The 21,776-nt window shown below is 52.3% G+C and overlaps 1 protein-coding gene and 1 long non-coding RNA gene across 2 annotated transcripts in view; one reads left to right on the forward strand and one right to left on the reverse strand.

The window, feature by feature from the left end:
- LINGO1 (leucine rich repeat and Ig domain containing 1) overlaps positions 1-21,776 on the reverse strand; it is a 74,352-nt gene that overhangs the window by 24,332 nt on the left and 28,244 nt on the right. The gene's annotated exons all lie outside the window — the stretch shown is intronic.
- On the forward strand, positions 4,929-13,680 carry LOC129149187 (uncharacterized). The gene is made up of 3 exons (XR_008556175.1): positions 4,929-4,986; positions 10,476-10,611; positions 13,580-13,680. It is a non-coding gene; the product is annotated as an uncharacterized LOC129149187 (long non-coding RNA).

Raw genomic sequence — 21,776 nt, forward strand, 5'->3', positions numbered from 1 at the left:
ATCGAGAAGCAATGGAGGCAGCAGCCTCCACTACTTGGAATCACACTAAGAACCAGGGGAGTCGAAAGGCTCTGTAGAGAGACAAGGTCCCAGGGCTGGCCCCTGCTCAGCCTATTCACACAGCCCTACTGAGCTGTGCACCTGGTTGCTGCATCCATAGCAGCTGAGAAGCAGGAAATTTGTCTGGGGCCAGTCAGGAAGGGGGCTTGTTAGCCCTGCCCACCCCGAAGCACCTCTGGGAAATACCTGATGTTCCTAACCTTGCAGTTAGTTCATCTTAGAACACAGGGAAGTGTACACTCCATTACACACACACACACACACACACACACACACACACACCACTGAAATAATTAAATTGAGAGCAGAACAAAAAAGCAAATACAAAAGGCAGTTAGTTTTTGTGAAGGGACCACTCCCTGGTCTTTGGGAATCTGGGCTCCAGGCTTGGCAGAACAACTTTTCCCAAGGGTCTGGGCTCAGCTATCCCCATGGCTCATGTCAGGGGGTACTTGCGCTAATGTGTGCAAACAGGCAGCATGATTAGCAAGTCCATTTATTAAGTGCTTGTCCTGAGCTCTGTTGTGCAGGAAACTTGTTTATTAACTGAAGTCGGAACCTATTATTAACTTAAGTCAAAAGCAGTATGGCAGCTCAGAAGGTCTCCAGCGTCAGGGCCAAGCAGTCTTGAGTTCCAGTCCTGGCTCTATCTCTAACCTTGTGATCCTAGGCAAGTCATTTCACCTCTCTGCGCCTCAGTTGCCCTGTAATAGGCAGCCCCTAAGATGACCCCAGATAGTCCCTGCCTTCTGGTATCCTGCCCTCCCCACTACGTGTGCAATCCCCTACCCTCCAGTGTGGCCTGGACTTAATTGGCTCATTTATGGCAGAAGTAATACCACTTCTGAGATCAGGTTACAAAAAGACTGCAGCTTCCATATTTGGTGCCCTCTTTCCGTTACATGCTTGTTCTCTATGACAGAGGCCAGTTGCCATGTGAATAGCTGCTCTGTTGAGAAGCCTGCATGGAAAGAAACTGGTGTCTCTAACTAACACCTCACAAGGAACTGGGACCTGCCAATAGCCACATGGGCAGTCTTGGATGCAGACCTTCCCCAAGTCCAGCCTTGAGATGACTGTACTCTGGCTGACACCCTGACTGCACCCTTGTGAGAGGCCTTGAGCCAGAGGCACCCAGCTAAGCCTCACCTGACCCACAGAAACTCTAAAATAATAAATATTTGTTGTTTTAAGCCACTGAGTTTTGGGGTGATTTGTTACAAAGAAATCGATGACTAATACCTGCTCCATCTGTAAAATGAGCGTAAAAACTCCTTTCTTCCAATAGGACTGGGCATTGAGACAATGCAGGCAAAGTACCTGCTGCCAGCCTGGGTGAGAAATGACAGAGCAACCAGGTGCTTATCCAGTAGAGTGAAAAGATACACACACTGTGACCCAACAACTCCCTCCTGGGTGTATCACGGGAGAGAGATGCCTATAGAAGCAAGCACAGGAACACTCACTGGGGCACCATTGTTGGGAGAAGGCATGAACAGAATGTGTCACAATCGCACCGTGGAGTATTATGCAACACTGCAAACAGATACGCTGGAGTTACCTGCATCAGTGTGGGTGACCCCACAACCACTATGTTGATGAAAACACCCAAGACATGTATAAGATAGTACCATTTACATAAGGTTTAAAAACAAACCCTAGACTGTGTATGGATACCTACATATATAGGAAAAATATAAAAACATGCATGGGAATGATCAACACCAGTGTTATTTCTGGGGAGAGGAGAAACGGAGGTAGTAGAGTTGGGCCTATCCCAAACCCTACACTCCGAAGTGTTCACCACGAACAGGTACAGTGGTTCTCACTCATTTAATTTTCTCAGCAACCACATGGGGTCCATTCAATTATTATATCTTCTTACAGAGGAGGAAATGGAGGCTCAGGGTCTCCAGGGAGATATTCCTGAGCTTTCAAGTCTAGTGGGAGGCCAGGGCTTGATTCCTCAATTTGCCACTAACTAGGAGAGGCCTTGGTCTATTCTTCTGTAGAACAGGAGAGACTTGCCCCCTTCTCCCTTCATAGGTGTGGATCGAGATGCTTGGAAAGTCTGTGTAAATCAATCTGAAATATTTTCAGAGGCCCCCATGAGCCAAGCCTGGAGCAAGCTACAAAGTAGGGGAGACTAAAAACAAAAAGGTATGGACAAGAGAAGGTGTGAATTAGAAGATAATTCAATTCAACACAATTCCGTTCAATTTTACCGCAATTCCGTTCACAGACAGACAACGGTTAAGGTTAAGGAATATTGCTTGAGCACCCACAACATACTGGACCCTGTACTTGGTGCTTTTATAATTTATCTCACGTAAGCCTCAACCACAACCCAGTAAAGTAGGAACTGTTATTATCCCCATTTTACGAATGAGGAAAATAGGATCAGGGAAGGTAAGCTACTTCCTCAGGTCACACAGCAGAGCTGAAATAGTCTCTCTCTCTATTCTACCCTGCCCTCTGTTTTGTGCTGGGGGCATAGATGGAGGGCTCAGGCCTTGCTGCCCTTGGGGGCCCCAGCCCAGAGCCAGGGGGTCTGGAGGAATTGGGAGGAAAGGGAGATGTGTGTGGCTGTAACAGTCAGGAAAGGTTTCCTGGAAGAGGGGGTGGGACCAGGGCTTCAGTGGGCTCACTAGTGGTAAAGCAGGTGGAGGCATCCCTCCATCCACATCTATCCATTAATTCACTCAACAAACACTACAGCTTTCTCTGTGCCCCAGACAGACCTGGTATAGTAGGAAGGTTCAACGCAACATGATCCAGGTTGAGGTGAGGAAAGGGTTGGGAGTCATGCACACACAGGGCAGGCACTGGGGAGTCATGACAACCAGGAGGTAGGAAAGGTGACAATGGCTGAGCTGAAATCCAAAGGGTGAGCAGGAGTCAACCAGCTATGCAGCGGGGCATGGTGCTCTGAGCAGAGAAAACAGCAGGTGCAAAGGCCTGGCGCAGAGTGGTGGGGAGAGTTAACTGGCCTGAGTGGTTTCAGCTCAGTGGAGGGGGGTGGGGCTGAGGCTGCCACCTTCTCCCTCTCAGGTAGAGTGTCTGCCTGCTGTGTTCTCTAGCCAGCTAGGTCCCCAGGCCAGCACAGCCCTGTTAGGCAGGCGGGGCTCTCTCCAAAGGGATTAAGAGCAGGGGAATTTGACCCATAATAGTGTATGTAATTATGTACAAAAATGAAGGAGAGCTCCTTAATAATTGATGGTGGGCGAAAGTAAATATCGGCAGAGGCTCCTAGCTGCATCACTCCATTCCATCTGGCTGGGACTGAGGGCAGCTGCCTGGTCACTAATATGCCTATAAATTATTGGAATTATAAGGTGACCCATACGCAACTTGTTAGACATGTCTAAGGAAGGGCAGTCAGTGCCCGGCATTGCATGGACTTGCCCACCCCCTCCCAGATTGCAGAAGGAGATGGATGAGGGTTGGGTGTGGAGAGAGGCTGAAATCTGGCTGCCCCACTCCCTGCCCACTCTCCTGACCCACTGTGGAGTCAGGGGGTGGTGGGAAAGAGAGGAGGTCACAGACATAAAGAGTCAAACTGGGCTGTGAGCTCCCCATCACTGTGATGAGCAAGCAGATGCTGGACAGACCTGCCACAGAGGATGCTAGGGAGGCCTGAAGAACTCTGAGGTTCTGTCCAGTCTGATGTGCCGAGGCAGTTTGGGGTGCTGGAAAGAACTGGACACATAGGTGCACATCCAAGGAAGCCTCTTGCTGGCTGTGTGACCTTGGGCCTGTCACCTACCTCTGAATCGCTTTCCATTCACACTACCTGGGGAGTGTGGAGACGATCCGGGAGAGTGCCCTACTGTGCTATTCCTGGTGCACAGTAGGGCACTCCCTCTCCTTCTCTCATCCCCCCCAATCTCACAGGGCTCCGAATTAGATCACCCAAATTTCATCACCAAATTTCATGCATCCAAGCCTAAGGAGACTCCCTCCACCAGGCCCTGTTTATGCTTCATTGAGGCCTGAGTCCAGGCCATTAGTAAGAAGGGAGGAGCAGCTGAGGAAGGGAACGTGTCCGCTGCCAGTGCTTGGCCCACCCTAGGCTCCACCACACACAGGGCACCCATCGCCAGGGAGCGGAGAAGAAGGACAAGAAGGCAGGGCTCTGGAGCCAGAGCTACCGCCACAGCGAGGCTTATGGGACGTGGGCAGGTAGGAGTGGTGGCTGGGAATCATGCTATTTTGGCTCCTTGATGGTGGAGCCACTGTTTCTCAAATTTGGGGTCTGCAGTCTCTCATGTGCAGCCTGACTTGGGCACTGGGGTGTCCCAGGTGTACTCAGCTCTGACAAGGGCCTGGGGAATGTGCCCTCACCTCAGCCTGGCCCTAGCACAGCAGTCAGACCAGCCTGTATAACCCTCCCGCAGGCACACAGGGAGCAGGGCCGGCCCATCAATCACGTGGGCTTTCGGCAGCGGACAGGCTCCTGTCCCCCGCCCCCAAATACCCCCGGGAGGTCAGTGGTTCTGTCAGCAGTTTCCTTCTCCCCAAAGAAGGGAATCCTGGAAGTTCTTATCAGCTACACTTTGGGCTAGGGCTCTCCTCCAGGGGTTTTCTCTGCACCCCTTTATTGTATCTTGTGCAGCCTTGGTCGGTCCCACTATGGCCTGTTTTGCAGATGCACAGAGAGGCATTGCAGCTGCCCAAGTCAGAGTTGAGGCCTGGAGCCTGGGCCTCCTCCCTTTCCCCACGCCATCTGATTCAGCCCCAGGAGGAGGTGGGGGAGATTATGGCATCACAATTGGTGCTCAGCATCATGTTGTGACAGCCACTGTGGTGTGGTGTTCTCAGGAGCTCTCTTGCTGCATGAGAACTCGCAGCCATTGGCACGTGCCTGTCTGGCACCTGCCCAGTGGCCTGGGGCAGCTGGCAGCAGGTGCCTACAGTGAGAGCCAGGTACCCTAGTCTGAGAGAAATGGAGGCATCTTCAAGGGACAACTCCTGGGACTGAGTGCTCATTCTGAGCCCTAAGGACATCTTTGCCCAGGATCACATAGGTCATACGTGGGGAAGTTAAAAGGTGTCTGTCTGGTTTCAAAGTCTGCACCAAACTGAATGGGGGAGCATGCAGAATGTGCCCCCAGCTGCTACAAAGAACTGGGCAGGGTGCTCACTTCTGGGGGTGGGCTGGTCAGGTCAGACCACAACCCCTCATGGCTCTCACAGATCAGCATCAGCCCCACCCTGATAGCCCTTTTCTCTCTCTCTCTCCCTCTCTCTCTCTCTCTCTCTCTCTCTCTCTCTCTCTCTCTCCCCCTCCCTCCCTCTCTCTCTTTCACACACACACACACACACACACACACACACACACACACACACTCTGGCTGACTCTCCTCTCAGAGGATCAGGGGAGAGAAAGGCAGAACTGACTCTCAGCTAGTGACAGGTGAACCTGATCAGGTCCCCTGAATGATGCTGAGGGCTGAGAAGGAATGGGGCATAGGAAGGTTACCTGGCTGAACCAGGTAGGAAAGCAGGCCCAGGGAGAAACCGGGGGTTGTGGTAATCCTCAAAGGTGAGGAAGGCGACCTTTCCCCCTTATCTAGGTCAGGCCTTGATAAGGACTGCTGGAACCATCAACAAAAGGTTGCACGGTGGGAAGAGAGGCTCGTGGGCATGTGGAAGGCGGTATACAGGGAGGGAAGCCCTTGAGCTTCTCCAGGGTCTCTTCTGGCTATGTGGCTCTAGATGCCCCTTCCTGCCATTCTTGCGTGTGCCACCCCACCAGTCATAGCCTGGGGGTCAGGGAAGAGGAGGTATAGAAGGTGGCCTACCCCAAGCTCTATGGGTTAGTGTTTACACCCAGGGAGGAGCCACAGCTCTAGCCCAGAGATAGTAAACCAAGGGGAAATCTCAGGTAGGAATGCAAGAAACCAGGGCATCCTTCCTGAGAGCCTGTGCCAGCCCCCAGCAGGATGCTTGGGCTTTTTGCCCTCCTGTCTCATCCCCCTCTACTATGGGATTGGATAGGGGGATGATGTCTGAAACAGGAAAATGGGTGGGTGTGAGGAGTGGGAAAACCTTCTAGAATATGGACCCCTCTGAGCAGAGCACTGGGTGAGTCCTTTCCCTAATCCAAAAGGTCATGAGATTACGTGACATAATCCACTCAGGGCCTTGGGCACTGAATGGTCAGCCCTCAAGAGAGTGACCCCTGTGGTAGAGTCTAGTTGGTGCAGTAGTGTCTGCTTTGTGTATGTATCCAGTTTGTTGTGTTAGTGGTTATTAAAAATACGAGTGGCCTGTGCACGAATTCATGCACATTGAAAGGAAATTCATTAGAAGAAATATTTTAATATCACTATTCACCCTTGCTCTATAATAAAAGTGTCAACCAAATTCACGATCGACAATGACAGATCGAAGCACATGCATGCGATTGGTGCCAGCGAGAGCTTTATATGTATTGTGTATGCGCAAGTCAACGTTGAATTTTAAATTGCCAGTGTGCGTCATATGTACCGGCCGGTCAGTTGGTCAGATGGTCAGATGGATGGACAGTCAGTCACTTAGCCCTTTATATATATAGAAAATATAATTGTGTTGTTTGGCAGATCTATGGTATGCATATCACTGTTAAACATGAGGTATCATCTCTGTTGTGTGTCAGAGTTAAGCTTCCTGAGCAGGACTTTTCTGCATCTCCCCCATTCTCCAAGGCTTCTTGCCACAGTCAGAAAACTCGAGTCCCCTTTTAGGGCTTCCTGGCTGTGCTGGGGAAGAGCAGCCCCTGTGGTCTGTATCTGGGCAGTGCCAGCCCTCTCTGTCTTTTCTCTGCCCACAATATCCTGGAAGCCTACAACTGGCTACCAGAGCTGGAGGGCAGGTGGATGAGGGGGTGCTCTGGTTCTGGGGGTCCCAAGGGCAGACCTGAGCATCTGCCTGCTCCTTCTGGGCCCCCCACCTGCTTGAAGCATTTCTGTTACCTGGGAAATGAGGGTGGTGTTGGTGGAAGTGTGAGTGACACCAAGAGGGCAAGAAAGAACTAGCACATGTACCTGAGATGACAGGAAATGAGCTCAGGGCCGGCTAAGCTCTAACTGACTTCTCACTGGCCACTCCTAAAGCTGGTGAACACAGCGCTTGACTGGCTCCCTCAATCCCTCCAGCAATATGTGCAGGCGGGGCTGTTGTGCCCATTTAACAGATAAAAAACTAAAGCTCAGAAAAGGGAGGTGACTTGTCCTAGTAAAGCCAGGACCAGTGGCCAGGTCTGGCCCTGGTTACATTCACCGAGTTTTAGGGTTGGATAGAGGACCCCTCTCCATTGGCTAAATGATGTGGCTCAGACTGGCTGCCCAACGTGGAATGATCTGGAAGGCCTCAGACAATGGGAGGGCCCCATACTCTCAAACCAAAACATGAGCACAATATACTCAGATGCAGTGTTCATATCACCTGCTGCGGCACGAAAACAAGCCATAAACTCCTGCACTGCCATGATGGCTCATAAGGCAAGTAGGGAGAGGGCCCTGGTGTGCCCTCTGGAAATTTCCTAGTGCACACCCAGACGCTCCTCCTCCCAGGACTGGCCTGTCCGGAAGCCTTCATCCTTCCCCAAAGAGCGCAGGGTCAAGAAGACCACCCAGCCATTCTCCAAATCAGGGGCAGAGGTGTCTGGGAGGAGGCAGCCCTGGCCAGCCAGCCTGCAAAGACTTCATACATCACAGCTCATGATGCAGGGGTCAGGGAGGACCCTCAGGGTACGCAATGGGGAGGGGAGAATGGGGGGCTGACCTTGAGGCCTGCTCCTTCTCACCATCTCTCCCTAGAGCAGCCCAAGCAGCAGGCAGAGGGGTGGGCCTCATCACTCATCCTCCCAATGCCTCGCTCTCTCTCCACTCTAGAACTTGGCAGGGCCATTTTCACATTAGTTAACAAGCGGGGGGAGGGGGTGCTTGCACACCTCATGGCTAAGATAAATGCCAGCAATGCGGCAATGTCTGAAGTGTGAGAAGCCCCATGAACAAATGAAGGCAGGTTGGTCCCTGCAGGCCCTTAGTTACAGGCCAGCACTCACTTTGTACACACACATGTTTTACTGGTCCCACTGGAGAGCTGACTCCAGACCCACTGTAGAATGGCTGGCAGTCTTTCCTTAGGCCAGCAGCTAGCTCTGAACTGAAGAACAGAGAAGCAGTTAAACACCTTATTGATAATTCTCCCCTTGTGGTGGACATTAGCCAGCCTCACTCAGGTGTGGAGAGGAGACAGCACGGGAGCATAAGATCCCAAGTGGTTCTCAGACACTTACACTGCCTGGGGGTGCCAGGAAGCCCCAGGAGAGCCGCAGCCTGTTGGCAGTCCAGGGTGAGTCCAGTGAACGAGTGAGTGTATGAGCAGGCCTCAGTTTCCCCATCTACAAATTGGGACAGCACTGCCTATATTGCCTGCTTCATCCATGGGCCAGCAACATGAGAAGGGTGGTGAAGGGTCTTCTGCATGAGCCTGGGGGGAGGGGTGTGATGGGGACAGGCATACCTATGGCTTCCATAGTTAACAAGCTGGGGGGAAGGGGTGACTGTATATCTCATGACTAAGATAAATGCCAGCAACGTCTGAAGTGTGAGAAGCATCATGAACAAATGCTTGTTCCTACTTGTCAGGGGAGTGTGGCCCCACCCAAACACAGCTCCCCCCGCACACCACCACACACCAGCCTGCAGGAAGACCTGGGCAGGCACATGGATACACTGCCCACCATGGGTACACATGCTAGCACACTCTGGTTCTGTCCCCAGAAGGAGTCCTGATTCCCAGCTCCCTGCTGTCATGGCAACCAAGAGAGCTGATTGGGGTGGGGGCGGAAAGTGGTGAGGAGACCAGGCTGTAGCTCATAATTCATCCAGAGGCCAAGTTTTCCTTCCCTCTTCCTTGTGTCCCAAATATAGTCACAAATCTATGCGCAGGAGGGGCATGGCAGGAACCTAGGATTTCTCCACGTCCAAGACGGCCAGAGCAGAGGCTAGCCAGCCCTCCCTCTCGGGAGTAGTTGTGGCAGAGCATAAACCCATATTCAGGGCCAGCCCCTGGCCCAGACTCTCCCCTGACCGAGTCTGTGTGATATTATCCCAAATCCATTCTCACGGCCTGAAATTACAGCATGAGAGATTTCCTCCATGTGCCTCTGAGGCACCTCTGTCTCCATAAGTGACAGCTGGGACTAGCTGACAGCCAGCGAGGCATGTTCATCTAAACTGGGCCCAGAAGGAGGCAGGCCCTGCCACAGACCCGGGGGGCCGGGGGGAGTGTAAATGTCTAATTCCAGGACCTCCTATAATCTAGGCGATAACTTGTTTCACACTCTCAACAACTCTGTAAGGTTCTGTTAGCTTCCCCACTTTACAGATGACAAAACAGAGGCACAGAGAAGCACAGTACCTTACCCACGATCACAGAGAAGTAAGTGACAAAGCTGGAACCAGCATCCAGGACACACTCTAGCTGAAGAGTGTGGAGGCGTGAAGGAGACTTCAGGCTGGGTGGCTATGTGGTCTGGGACTCGTTGCTCTAACTGCCGCCTTGATAGGCACTGATTCTGAAGCAGGGAGGGCAGTTTCCCTATGGGCCTCCCTAGTGGGAGTTTAGAGGTAGGTGAGTGGCCTGATGAGAACCCAAGGCCCCCAGAGGCTCTCAAACCTGGCCCTGCTATGGCACCAAGAGATGTCCTGCCCCTGACCAAAGGCACAAGGAAGCCAGATATTAAATGGCACCGGCCCATCTGCCAGAGCACAGGCCAGGGAAAGGCAGGCCCACTACGATCAGAGCAGCAAGGGAGAAGAGACAAGCCCGGAGGTTGGGAGAAAATCCCAGGGGTCTCCGTGGAGGAGGCAGTTTTGCAAGAATGGTAGGATCCTTCCATCAGAGAGGGGAACTGACATTTTAGGAGGAAGGAACAGCAGGTGCGAAGGTGCAGAGGATGGACAAAATGGGGTCTGTACAGCTTCACGGAGTGGCCACAGTGCCTACCTTGGGGACCAGAGTCAGAACACAGGCAGAGGCCAAACAGGAGCCTGGAAATTCCTTTCCGAGGTCTCCCTCCCCAGCTGAGATGCCACCATTTCTAAAAGGCCAAGAGCCAAAAGGCCTCCCTGATATTAAGCAGGAAGATTTACAGATACAACAGCAACTTTAAAGATCACAGATGACACTGCCTTTGAGCCCAGGTTCAAGGGGGCATGCAGTGGCTGGCAGCTCAGAGCAGGTCAAAGGTAGCCTTGCTGAATGCTGTTCCAGGAAGCTAGAAAGGCCCTGACAAAACCTCGGCCCACTCTTTGCTACCCTGCCCCATGCTGGCCTCTCTCTTCCCTGTCTATTTTACTCTTCTCTTCCTCCATCTCCTCTCCTTGTGTCTTTCTATCATTGTTCCTTTATTTTATTTTCAGCCCTCAGCACTTTTCTTGAAAGAGAACAAACAGCTGGGCTGCTGGAATCACAGAGGGATATTTTTTGACTACTTTGCAGATTCCCCACCTCGATGAAAACTGACGCCACCTTTGCTAACAGATGGACGGACAGACGGTGAGATATTTATTTCCCTGCCTCCTTCTTTCCTCCCTGTCTCTAGGCTCTGTTCTGAGGTATCTAGGAAGACAGGGCAGTAGGATGGCAGAGGGGATGGTAAATGGGAAGAAGATTGGGGTTCTCAGTAGCATTATAATCCCATTTTACAGAAGAGGAAACTGAGCCCCAAGACCACCCAAATATAATGATCCTATATAATAAAGATGTAATATGCAAATTGACCATCACTCCAACACACAAGATGGCCACCCCCATGTGAACACAAGATGGCCACCACAAGATGGCCGGCAGGGAAGGGCAGTTGCGGGGAACCAGGCCTGCAGGGGAGGGCAGTTGGGGGGAACCAGGCCTGAAGGGATGGGCAGTTGGGAGGGACTCAGGCCGGCAGGGGAGGGCAGTTGGGGGGAAACCAGGCCTGCAGGGGTGGGCAGTTGCGGGTGACCAGGCTGGCAGGGGAGGGCAGTTAAGGGTGACCAGGCTGGCAGGGGAGGGCAGTTAGGGGTGACCAGGCTGGCAAGGGAGGGAAGTTAGGGGCAATCAGGCCAGCAGGGGAGCAGTTAGGCATTGATTAGGCTGGCAGGGGAGTGGTTAGGGGGTGATCAGGCTGGCAGGCAGAAGTGGTTAGGGGCAATCAGGCAGGCAGGCAGGCGAGCAGTTGGGAGCCAGAAGTCCTGGATTGTGAGAGGGATGTCCAACTGCCCATTTAGGCCCGATCCCACAAGGATCCCACAGGGATCGGACCTCAACCGGCAGTCAGACATCCCTCTTGCAATCTGGGACCACTGGCTCCTAACCGCTCACCTACCTGCCTGCCTGCCTGATCGCCCCCAACTGCCCCCCCTTTCTGGCTTAATCACCCTTAACTGCCCCACCCCTGCCAGTCTGATTGCCCCCAACTGCCCCCCTGCCAACCTGCTGGCCCCCAATTGCACCCCCCTGCCGGTCTGATCGCCCCCAACTGTCCCTCCCCGAGCCTGCTTGCCCCCAACTGCCACCCCCTGCCAGCCTGATAGCCCCCAACTACCTCCCCCTGGGGGCCTGCTCACCCCCACCTGCCCCCCCATGCCGACCTGCTCACCGCCAACTGCCACCCCCTGCTGCCCTGATCACCCCCAACTGCCCCCCCCGCGCCAACCTGATCACCCCCAACTGCTCCCCCTTGCTGACCTGCTTGCCCCAACCTGTCCCTTCCTGCCGGCCTGCTCACCCCAACTGCCACCCTGCTGGCCTGCTCACCCTCAACTGCCCCCCGCCCTGCTGGCCTGATAGCCCCTAATCTGCCTCTGTCTCAGCCCCACCACCATGGCTTTGTCCAGAAGGACATCCAGAAGGTCTCCTGGTCTAATTAGCATATTACACTTTTATTAGTATAGTGGGTTTTTTTTTAGTAAATGACAGAAACCTGAGCCTGGCCAGCATGGCTCAGTGGTTGAGCATTGACCTATGAACCAGGAGGTCACAGTTTGATTCCGGGTCAGGGCACATGCCCAGGTTGCAGGCTTGATGCCCAGCAGAGGGTGTGCAGGAGGTAGTAGATCAATGAGTCTCTCTCATCATTGGTGTTTCTACCTCTCTCCCTTCATCTCGGAAATCAATCCTATCTAATAAAAGAGAAATCTGCAAATTGACTGTACCTCCGCTACAACCACAAACCACGCCCCCAGCCAATCAGGGGGGAGTATGCAAATTAACCCAACCAAGATGGCTGTGGCCACAGAGAGAGCAGGAGGCTTGAGTTGCCCCTGGCGATGGAGGAAACCAAGCTTTCCACATGCTCTGGCTTGCCTTGGCCTCTGCTCAAGGATACAAAGTTTCAATTATAAAAGATAAATAAATCCCAACAAAAATGGCTATGGCCACAGAGTGAGCAGGAGGCTTGGCTCTGCTCAAGGCTACAAAGTTTCAATTATAGAATATAAATAAATCCCAGATACCAGGGCCTCCGTTTGGGTCACCAGGGGGTATGGCCGGCCTGCAAACCACCACAGGTCCCTCACCCAGGCTGCCCCACACCCCAAGGGAACCCCCACCTTGATCCGGGACACCCTTCAGGGCAAACGAGCCGGCCCCCACCCGTGCATCAGGCCTCTATCCTATCTAATAAAAGAATAATATGCAAATTGACTGTCACTCCAACACACAGGATGGCTGCCCCCATGTGGTCAAAGATTACTGCCCCCATGTGGACACAAGATGGCTGCCACAAGATGGCCAGCAGGGGAGGGCAGTTGGGAGGGACCAGGTCTGCAAGGGAAGGCAGTTGGGGGCAATCAGGCCAGCAGGGGAAGGCAGTTGGGAGGAACCAGGCCTGCAAGGGAGGGCAGTTGGGGGTGATCAAGCCTGCAGGGGAGGGCAGTTAGGGGTGACCAGGCTGGCAGAGAAGGGAAGTTGCGGGCAACCGGGCCTGAAGGAAAATGCAGTTGCGGGGGACCCAGGCCTTCAGGGGAGAGCAGTTGGAGGGGGACCAGGCCTGTTGGGGAGGGCAGTTAGGGGTGACCAGGCCTGTAAGGGAGGGCAGTTTGGGGTGACCAGGCCTGCAGGGGAGGGCAGTTAGGGGCAAACAGGCTGGCAAGGGAGCAGTTAGGCATCAATCAGGCTGGCAGGGGAGTGGTTAGGGGGTGATCAGGCTGGAAGGCAGAAGTGGTTAGGGGCAATCAGGAAGGCAGGCAGGCGAGCAGTTGGGAGTCAGCAGTCCTGGATTGTGAGAGGGATGTCCTACTGCCCGTTTAGGCCCGATCCCAGGTAGGATCGGGCCTAAACAGGCAGTCGGACATCCCTCGAGGAGTCCCAGATTGGAGAGGGTGCAGGCTGGCCTGAGGGACAACCCCCCCACCCCGTGCATGAATTTCGTGCACTGGGCCTCTAGTAAAAATATATTTTAAAAAATAAAATAAATAAGCAACAGAGGCCTGAATAAATGAAGCTCTAAGAAGGCAGCTGATACCTTCTCTCTCATAATTTGTAGGCTGTATGGAAAGAGTTAAGTACCTGAAGAAGCCAACACAACCTAAAATTGCTAATGAGAAAGTCGCTGGCCTGGAGACAGAGGATTCTTTTTTTTCCTTTTTTTTTTCTTTATTAAGGTACTAGGGGCCCGGTGCACGATATTCGTGCACTGGGGTTGGGGGGTCCCTCAGCCCAACCTGCCCCCTCTCACATACTGGGTGCCCTCAGGGGATGTCCTACTGATGGCTTAGGCCCGCTCCCCACTCTCCTTTGTGGGAGGCAACCAGGCTGATCAGGGGAAGGCACCAGCCCCATCACCCCACTGCTGCAGCCACTACCAGTCACCACAGCCACGAAGGTGTTTTCATCAACACGGACTCCAGTCCCTTCACCAAGAAAAAATGACAACTTTCTTTAGGGAGGGAGAGACAGAGAGAAACATCAATGTGAGAGGGACACTTTGATTGGTTGCCTCCTGTATGAGCCCTGACCATGGGCGCCAGGCTGGAGGGCATGCAGGGACCCCTGGGCCGCACGCAGTGGTGGCCCCCAAGGGTCTCCACACACCCCAGAGGCCATCAGCCAGCCCCCCATCATGTGCGCCAGGCTGGGGGCGTGGACCCAAACTGCCTCTTGGTGCTGGAGCATTCCCAAGCGGCTGGGGGCACAATGGTGACAGGGGATGTTTCCACCCCGCCCCGCCCCCAGCCCCTTGGCTCCTGCACCTATAGGCTCAAAGTGGCCAGGGGGCGTTCTGGGAACCCTGCCACTCAGGACCTAAGCAAGGGGCCTACAGGCTCGGACTGGCCTGGGTCCTGAGGATGTTTGCGGGACCCAGCCCCTTGGCGCCTGCACCCTTAGGCTCCAAGTGGCCAGGGGGCATTCTGGGACCCTGCCCCTCAGGACCTAAGTGCAGGCCTACAGGCTCTGATCGGCCTGGGTCCCGAGGATGTTTATGGGACCCAGGCTGCTCAGGACCTAAGCGCAGGCCTACAGGATCTGAGAGGCTTGGGTCTGAAGGATGTTTCCCAGACCCCAGACTTCTGCAAGTGTTTGGGGGCGGGAACATTCCCGCGTCGCTATGGCGACACGGGAATGTTCCCACCCCGCCAAGGCTCCCAGTGGCCAGGGGGCTTCTGGGGCCCCTGACACTCAGGACCTAAGCGCGGGCCTACAGGCTCTGAGTGACTTAGGTCCCAGACCCCAGACTGCTGCAAGTGTTTGGGGGCGGGAACATTCCCGCGTCGCTATGGCGACGCGGGAATGTTCCCGCCCACCAAGGCTCCCAGTGGCCAGGGGGCATTCTGGGGTCCCCGCGGCTCAGGACCTAAGCGATCCCGCCTGGGTCCGGAGGATGTTTATGGGACCCAGGCCGCTCAGGATCTAAGCGCAGGCCTACAGGCTCTGAGCAGCCTGGGTCCAGAGGACGTTTACAGGACTCAGGCTGCTCAGCACCCGCATATGCAAATTAACCGCCATCTTGTTCGTTCTGATTGGCTGTGGGCGTAGCGAAGGTGCGGTCAATTTGCATGTTTGGGTATTATTAGGTTAGATTACATATGTGTCCTTATCCCCCCATCACCCCCCATCCCCCCACTCATGCCCTTAACCCCCTGTTGTCTGTGTCCATTGGTTAGACTTATATGCATGCATACAAGTCCTTTGGTTGATCTCTCCCCCTTACCCCCACCCTCCCATACCTTCCCTCTAAGGTTTGACAGTCTGATCAATGTTTCTCTGTCTGGATCTGTTTTTGTTCATCAGTTTATATTGTTCATTATATTCCATAAATGAGTGAGATCATGTGATATTTACCTTTCTCTGACTGGCTTATTTCACTTAGCTCCCATTTGACCCAATGATCCCACTTCTAGGAATATATCCAAAGAAACTAGAAACACAAATTAGAAAGGATATATGCACCCCTATGTTCATAGCAGCACAATTTACCATAGCTAAGATTTGGAAACAGCCTAAGTTCCCATCAGCAGATGAGTTGATTAAAAAGCTGTGGTACATCTACACAATGGAATACTACACTGTGGTAAAAAAAAAAAAAAAAAAAAAAAAAAAGGAGTTCTTACCATTTGCAACAGCATGGATGGAACTGGAGAGCATTATGCTAAGTGAAATAAGACAGAGGATTCTTAACATCATGTGCCCAGGACACACACAGAGCTTCTGGAAACCCAAATCTGAAAAAATAGTAATAGTTCCTTCTTTTTTATATAAATAGGTTTTTAAAATTTTAATTTATTGGGGTGACATTTGTTAATAAAATTATATAGGTGTCAGGTATAATACATCATCTGTACATTGTATTGTGTGATCATCACCCCAAGTCTCCTTCCACCACCATTTATTCCCCCATTACCCTCTTCTACCTCCCCTCACCTGCCTCCCTTCCCCTCTGGTAATCACCATGCTGTTGTCTGTGCCTATGAGTTTGTCTTTTTTTTTTTTTTTCTTAATCCCTTCACCTTTTTCACCCAGCCCTGCAACGCCCTCTCCTCTGACAGCTGTCAGTCTGTTCTCTATGAGTCTGTTTCTATTTTGTTTGTTAGTTTATTTTATTCATTAGATTCTACATATGAGTGAGATCATGTGATATTTGTCTTTCTCTGACTGGCTTATTTTACTTAGCATAATCCTCTCCAGGTCCATCCATGCTGTTGCAAATGGTAAGAGTTCCTTCTTTCTTACTGCTGCATAATATTCCATTGTGTATATGTACCACAGCTTTTTTATCCGCTCCTCTACTGGCTATCTATAATAATAAAAGTGTAATATGCTAATTAGACTTCCTGGACTGCTTCCACATACTGGCTATTGTAAATAATACTCCAAATACATAGGGGTGCATATATTCTTTTGAATTCGTGTTCCAGAAGTGGAATTGCTGGGTCATAAGGCAGTTTCATTTTTAATTTTTTGAGGTAACTCCACACTACTTTCTTTCCACAGTGGCTGCACCAATCTGCATTCTCACCAACAGTGCACAAGGGTGGAGAAAAGGGAACCTTCATGCACTGTCATGGTGGGAATAGTTCCTTTTTAAGGCCAATGACAAAAGCGCAAATTTGTATGTAGTAGTGACTGGTAACCATCCATTTTTACCGAGAAAGTACCACACTGTTCCTAGGGGTTTAGACTTCTTTACATCATGCTCTGATTTCATAAGCAAGTAAGTGAGCCTCTCAGTTTCAAGTCATGGAAGTCACACTTTCCAGCTTCACCCAGCAAACTGGTAATTCTGCCAGTCTTGTCTCAAGGGAAAGATGTTCTGCAGTATTTTGAGGTTCGGGAGCTTGGTGTCTCTGGGCTTGGCCAGGCCCTCCGACACTCTGGGCTCAGCAAGACTTCTCAAACTCCAAAAGTCAAGGAAAGCCATAGAGTAGAAATCTAGAATCCACTTCCCATCTATGCCAGAACCCTGCTCTATCTATGCACCAGGGAGATGTCCCCTGATGAAGGCCCTTGTGACTCCTGAAAAGTGGGTACAAATACATCATAGAGTAAACCAGTGTGAGCTCATGTCATAGACCCACTGGCTTTGGGCAAATCTTTTGCCTTCTCTGTGAATCAGGGAATTAATAGGACAGAACACACACATAGGGCCATTGTGAGGACCAATAAGATGACGGATCCAAAGTGATCCATTAATGGTAAAGTGTCAAAAAGAGTTACTACAGTTACTACTGTTTCTGTTGCTATTATCAATTTACAGGGTATAAGGGGTCCATTCCCACAGTCCTAGGGGACTCGGAGCTCCCTGGCCTTCCAGCAGCATCCCTTCTCTATACTATAAAAGATTGGTTGACAGCTCTTCCGTCTTCCTGAGAAACCCTAACATCTCTTGCCCGTGGCTGCAGCTGGGGAGAGGGAAAGGGGGTGGGGGGAGGAAAGGAGGGAAGGAGGAGGGAGGGAGGGAGAGAGAGAGGGAGGGAGAGAGAGATTTGCTAGAACACTGAAATCATGCTTCCTCTTGTCAATATGTATATCCTGCAGGTGACAGCTGTCATTCAGTCCCACTCCAGAGGCATGCCACCTCCAAGTCATTGCTCCTGCTGTTCTCAGTCTGGAAACCACGCCCCTTCCTTGCCCAGCTAAGTGATTCGGGGTCCAGCTCCAATTCTTCCTTCACCAGGGAGTCCTGGATTTCTCCAGTCCACTGGTGGTCAAAGGCAGGATCAGGGGGGAGAGGGCAGGAAATTGGGCTCAACCTATAGCCTGTCTGGTTTGTGCCATGGCTGGTAATCAAAGAGCCTCCTGAAGGGAGTATGTCTCTGTCACATCATTGGGTCTTTGCTGGCTATCTGTCTGTCTCCTCTGACTGTAAGCTATTTGGGGGGAGGGCAGGGTCTAACTAGCCAGTGAGTGCACAGAGGGACAGGGTAGATAGAGATAAGGTTCTCTCTCCCAGTCTAGCCACCTCACTTTAGGGAGCAGGAAATGCTGGTTGGTAAAGAAGCTCTCAGAACCCTGATGTCAGAGACAGGGATGGGAACCCAGGCCCATCCCTTATCTGGGGGAGACTGAGGGAACCCAGGCACATGGTGAGGAAATGCACTTCCCTTTCCCCTTTGAAGTTGGGCATGGCCATGTGACGTACTTTGGCCAAGGGGAAAAGGGACTTACCCAAGGTGACACAGCCTTTTGTGGCTGTGAACTCCAGCCTAAGTTGCTTTCCCTGCCCGTTGCCCCCTCTCCCCCAGGCTTTGGTTACCCATCTTGGACTTTCGGCAGACCTGTGGCCTCCAGCCAGGGAGCAAGTCATCTTCCTGAGGGATGAGGGAAGGTGCTGAGTGAGAGGAGGGTCCCCAACCTTGTGGGCCACCCAGACCACCCTGGGCCCTCTTGGTGCCCAATGGAACATTTGTGGAATAGAATTGTATTTCCTGGTTGATGGCAGGAGATGAAATTTTATCTGGGTATCAGGAAGCCCTTAATAAAGTGAAGGTACTATTGGTCTCTGATGCTTTTCCCCGACTTGTAAAAAGAGGCACTGGGTGGGGTGGGGGATGCTCAGCTGGAAGTGAGGATGTCTGTCTGCTTGTTCGGGCTCTGCGGCCACCATGCTGTGTGTCCCTGAGGAAGACACCACCTTCAAGGTGAGGACTGTCCATCAATCCTGATGGCCCACTGGGGGAGACAACCAGAAAGGAAAGGGAGGTTGGCTCTCCTAGGAGTTGGGAGCAAAGGGAAGAGAGCTAACATTTTCTGGGTACCTTCTGTGTGCCAGGGCCCCCATTTCCTTTAGCACAAGGTATGCTTGTGGACAGGTGCCTGGGGTCATCAGTAAGAAATATTTGCTAAGATTCCAGTTTTCTTTCTTTCAAGCACATGGTGAGGAAATGCACTTCCCTTTCCCCTTTGAGGTTGGGCATGGCCATGTGACGTACTTTGGCCAATGAACTATTAGTGAAAGTTACCTGTGTCATTTACATGAGGGAGCTTTACAAGCTGTAACCTTGGCCCTACCTCTTCCTGCTGCCATGGTATTATGGGTACACATTTGAGATGGGTGGCAGCTCCTTCAGCCTGGGGTCCTGAGTGACAATAAGAAACAGACCTTCATTTCTTACCTCTTTGCAATCAAGGCAAGAAATGCACTTAAGCTGTTTTAAATCTCTGAGATGTTTAAGATTGTTTGTTATTGCAGCAAAACCTATCTAGTCTGACTGATACAGGGCAACTCCATTTTCTGTTTTCTGAATGAGGAAATAGAGGCTCAGAGAGGTTCAGGCTGAGCCCAGAGTGAGTAATCAGCAAAGTTCAAAGTCTCATTCCACCTTATTCCTAAGCTGGGATCCTGTGCCTCTGGGCCGGCTGGGTATGGGCCCACTGCAGCCAGTGAGGATTGGAGCCTGGTGCTCAGCATCTATTTCTCCCCGTTCTTCACTCTTTGCTGAGCACAGAGTCCCTGCAACCCTGACAACATCCAATTGGAGAGGCTGGACTGAGGCCTTCAGTCTGTGGGAGCTAGAAGAAGTCAGAGGAGAGAGGCCTAGAGGGGTCATGAAACAAAGTTCCAGAGCTAGGCAGACCTGTGTTCTAGTCCTGCCTCTGTTCCTCTAGCTGGATGACCTTGGGCAAGTTACTCTCCTTCTCTAAGCCTCAGTCTTCTTGGGTGTCAAGTGGGAATGATACTAATTCCCTAGTTATTGTAAGAGTGGAATGATATATGAAGATCTTGGCACATAGGAGTACTTGACACATGGGCTCCATTATCATTGGAGGCAACAACCAGAGTGTAAGAGCCCCACCCCCATGCCCCCTCCCCACCTGCTCACTGGAAATAGAGCCAGCCTTCCCTCCTGTTTTCTCTAGACACGTGCTAAAGGAAGCTTACTCGACTGTCTCCTGGGGCCCTCCTCAGCCCTGGAGAAGGGAAGAACGGCAGTCTGAAACCCCATTTACAGTGAGAGGGCAGTCCAGAGAGGGGGCTTTCCCGGGATCACACGTCAGGGTGTGCTGGTGGAGCTGGTGTCACAGCACCAATCTCCTTGCTTAGTAGCCCTGCTTTCCAACAGTCTGGAGGGGATTTCCCAAGAAGTCTGCCCCAAACATGACAAGTGAGGCTCTCAGGAAGAGAAGCTGGGGACAGCCAGAGATTCAATGGAGGCAGCAGTTCTGTCTTAGAGTTGCTCACGTGGCCTGGGCCTGCCCAGAGTCTGGATGGGCCAGGACTGGTTCTGCCCCTAGACCCAAGCTCCCCAGTTGTCACACTGCCTTCCTCTTGCCATCCCACTCTCCTTCCTGCCAGGATAGCTCCTCCCTACAACGCCGCTTACCCTGAACATGGCTGTGCCAGGTCCCTCCACAGCTTTGCTCAGGCAGGCACTCCAGGCTCAGGACACAGAAACTCCTCCCTATGTCTCCAGCCAACGCCAAGGACCATGTCCTGAAGATCACATCAGTGGCAGCTCTAGTTCTTCCACTGTGTGCACACCACAGGAAACCTGCAAGGGAGATGCCATCAACCCAAACTACAGAGGAAACCAGGATTCAAGGAGGCTCATTTGCCAGAGGTGCCAGAGATGAAACTGGATGCACACCAGGCCTGTCCACCCCAAAGCCTGTAATCTTGGCATATCCACCCCTCACTTCCCTCCAAATGGATGGGTGAAAACAGTCCTTCCCTTTCAGCTCCCAACACCCTCCCAAGCTCACCTCCCACCTCCCACTGCTTCACTGTTCCCTCTCCTCACTCAGGGCAGTTTTCCAAACCAGCCCGGCCATGTGGAGGTCCACTGCATGCTACTAAAGGTCTCTGTGATGCACTCAGGTAGTATGGATACCTGCCCCTGACTGAGGGCCTAGGAGCAGGGCCTGAGTCTTCTGCTCTCTCTGCCCCAGTGTCACTGTCCACAGAGTGGACACTGAGGGGACAAGGATAAGGATGAGTAACCCAGAAAGGGGCTCAGGCAGGGCGCAGGGTTGTGTGTTTCAAGGAAAAGATTTACCCAAGGTCTGGATAAGAGTAATAGTCTGACGTCCCCTCTTTGGCCCTGGGCTGAGCTCTGGGGAACACAGGCCCCTGATCAACACTCAACAGCCCCAGAGAGCTCCCACTGCTCCTGTGGCTCCGTCTTTCTCTCCCTCCGTGCCTTTCCCACCCCCTTCCTCTGTCCTTTTTCCTTTCCTAAAAAACACAGAGAAATGGGATTCAGAAGCGTACACCACCTGTGAAGTATGGTTCAGCCTCCCCAAAAGAGGAAATGCCAGCATTCCAGTTCCCATGGCAACCCAGCTCCACCCCCTCCCCTACCACAGCCACCCTGTACCCATATGGTGAGATTTGCATGGCACTGACTCAGCTGTGCTGGGGTCCTAGGCCAAGGCTGCAACAGGAGACACTGATTTATTTGGCTGCCCTGGCCAGAGCTCATCCTCCTGAGCAAAGGAGACCACCTCCTGCAGGGATTCTTTGGTGGGGAGAGCCCCAGCTGTCCTAAGTCCTACCTGGGTGCAGGAGGTGGGGGTAATATTTAGGAGTTGCCTCAGCCTGGAGTAAGGAACTTTCTGAGGTCAGCAGTGATCTAGTATTGCTTTTGACTTGATTTCAGCTCCTAAAGGCAGAACAGAGTAAGCTGGTTAAATGGGAGAGGGGAGCTCCTTCTGCCTACTCCTTTCCTCTGCCTTTGCCCTCCAATGCCTGACCTGGACTTTGGGAGTTCTGTTAGGTATACAAGGAAGCAGGAAACAGAATGGAC

Source organism: Eptesicus fuscus, chromosome 5 (assembly GCF_027574615.1).
Source record: "Eptesicus fuscus isolate TK198812 chromosome 5, DD_ASM_mEF_20220401, whole genome shotgun sequence".
NCBI lineage: Eukaryota > Metazoa > Chordata > Mammalia > Chiroptera > Vespertilionidae > Eptesicus > Eptesicus fuscus.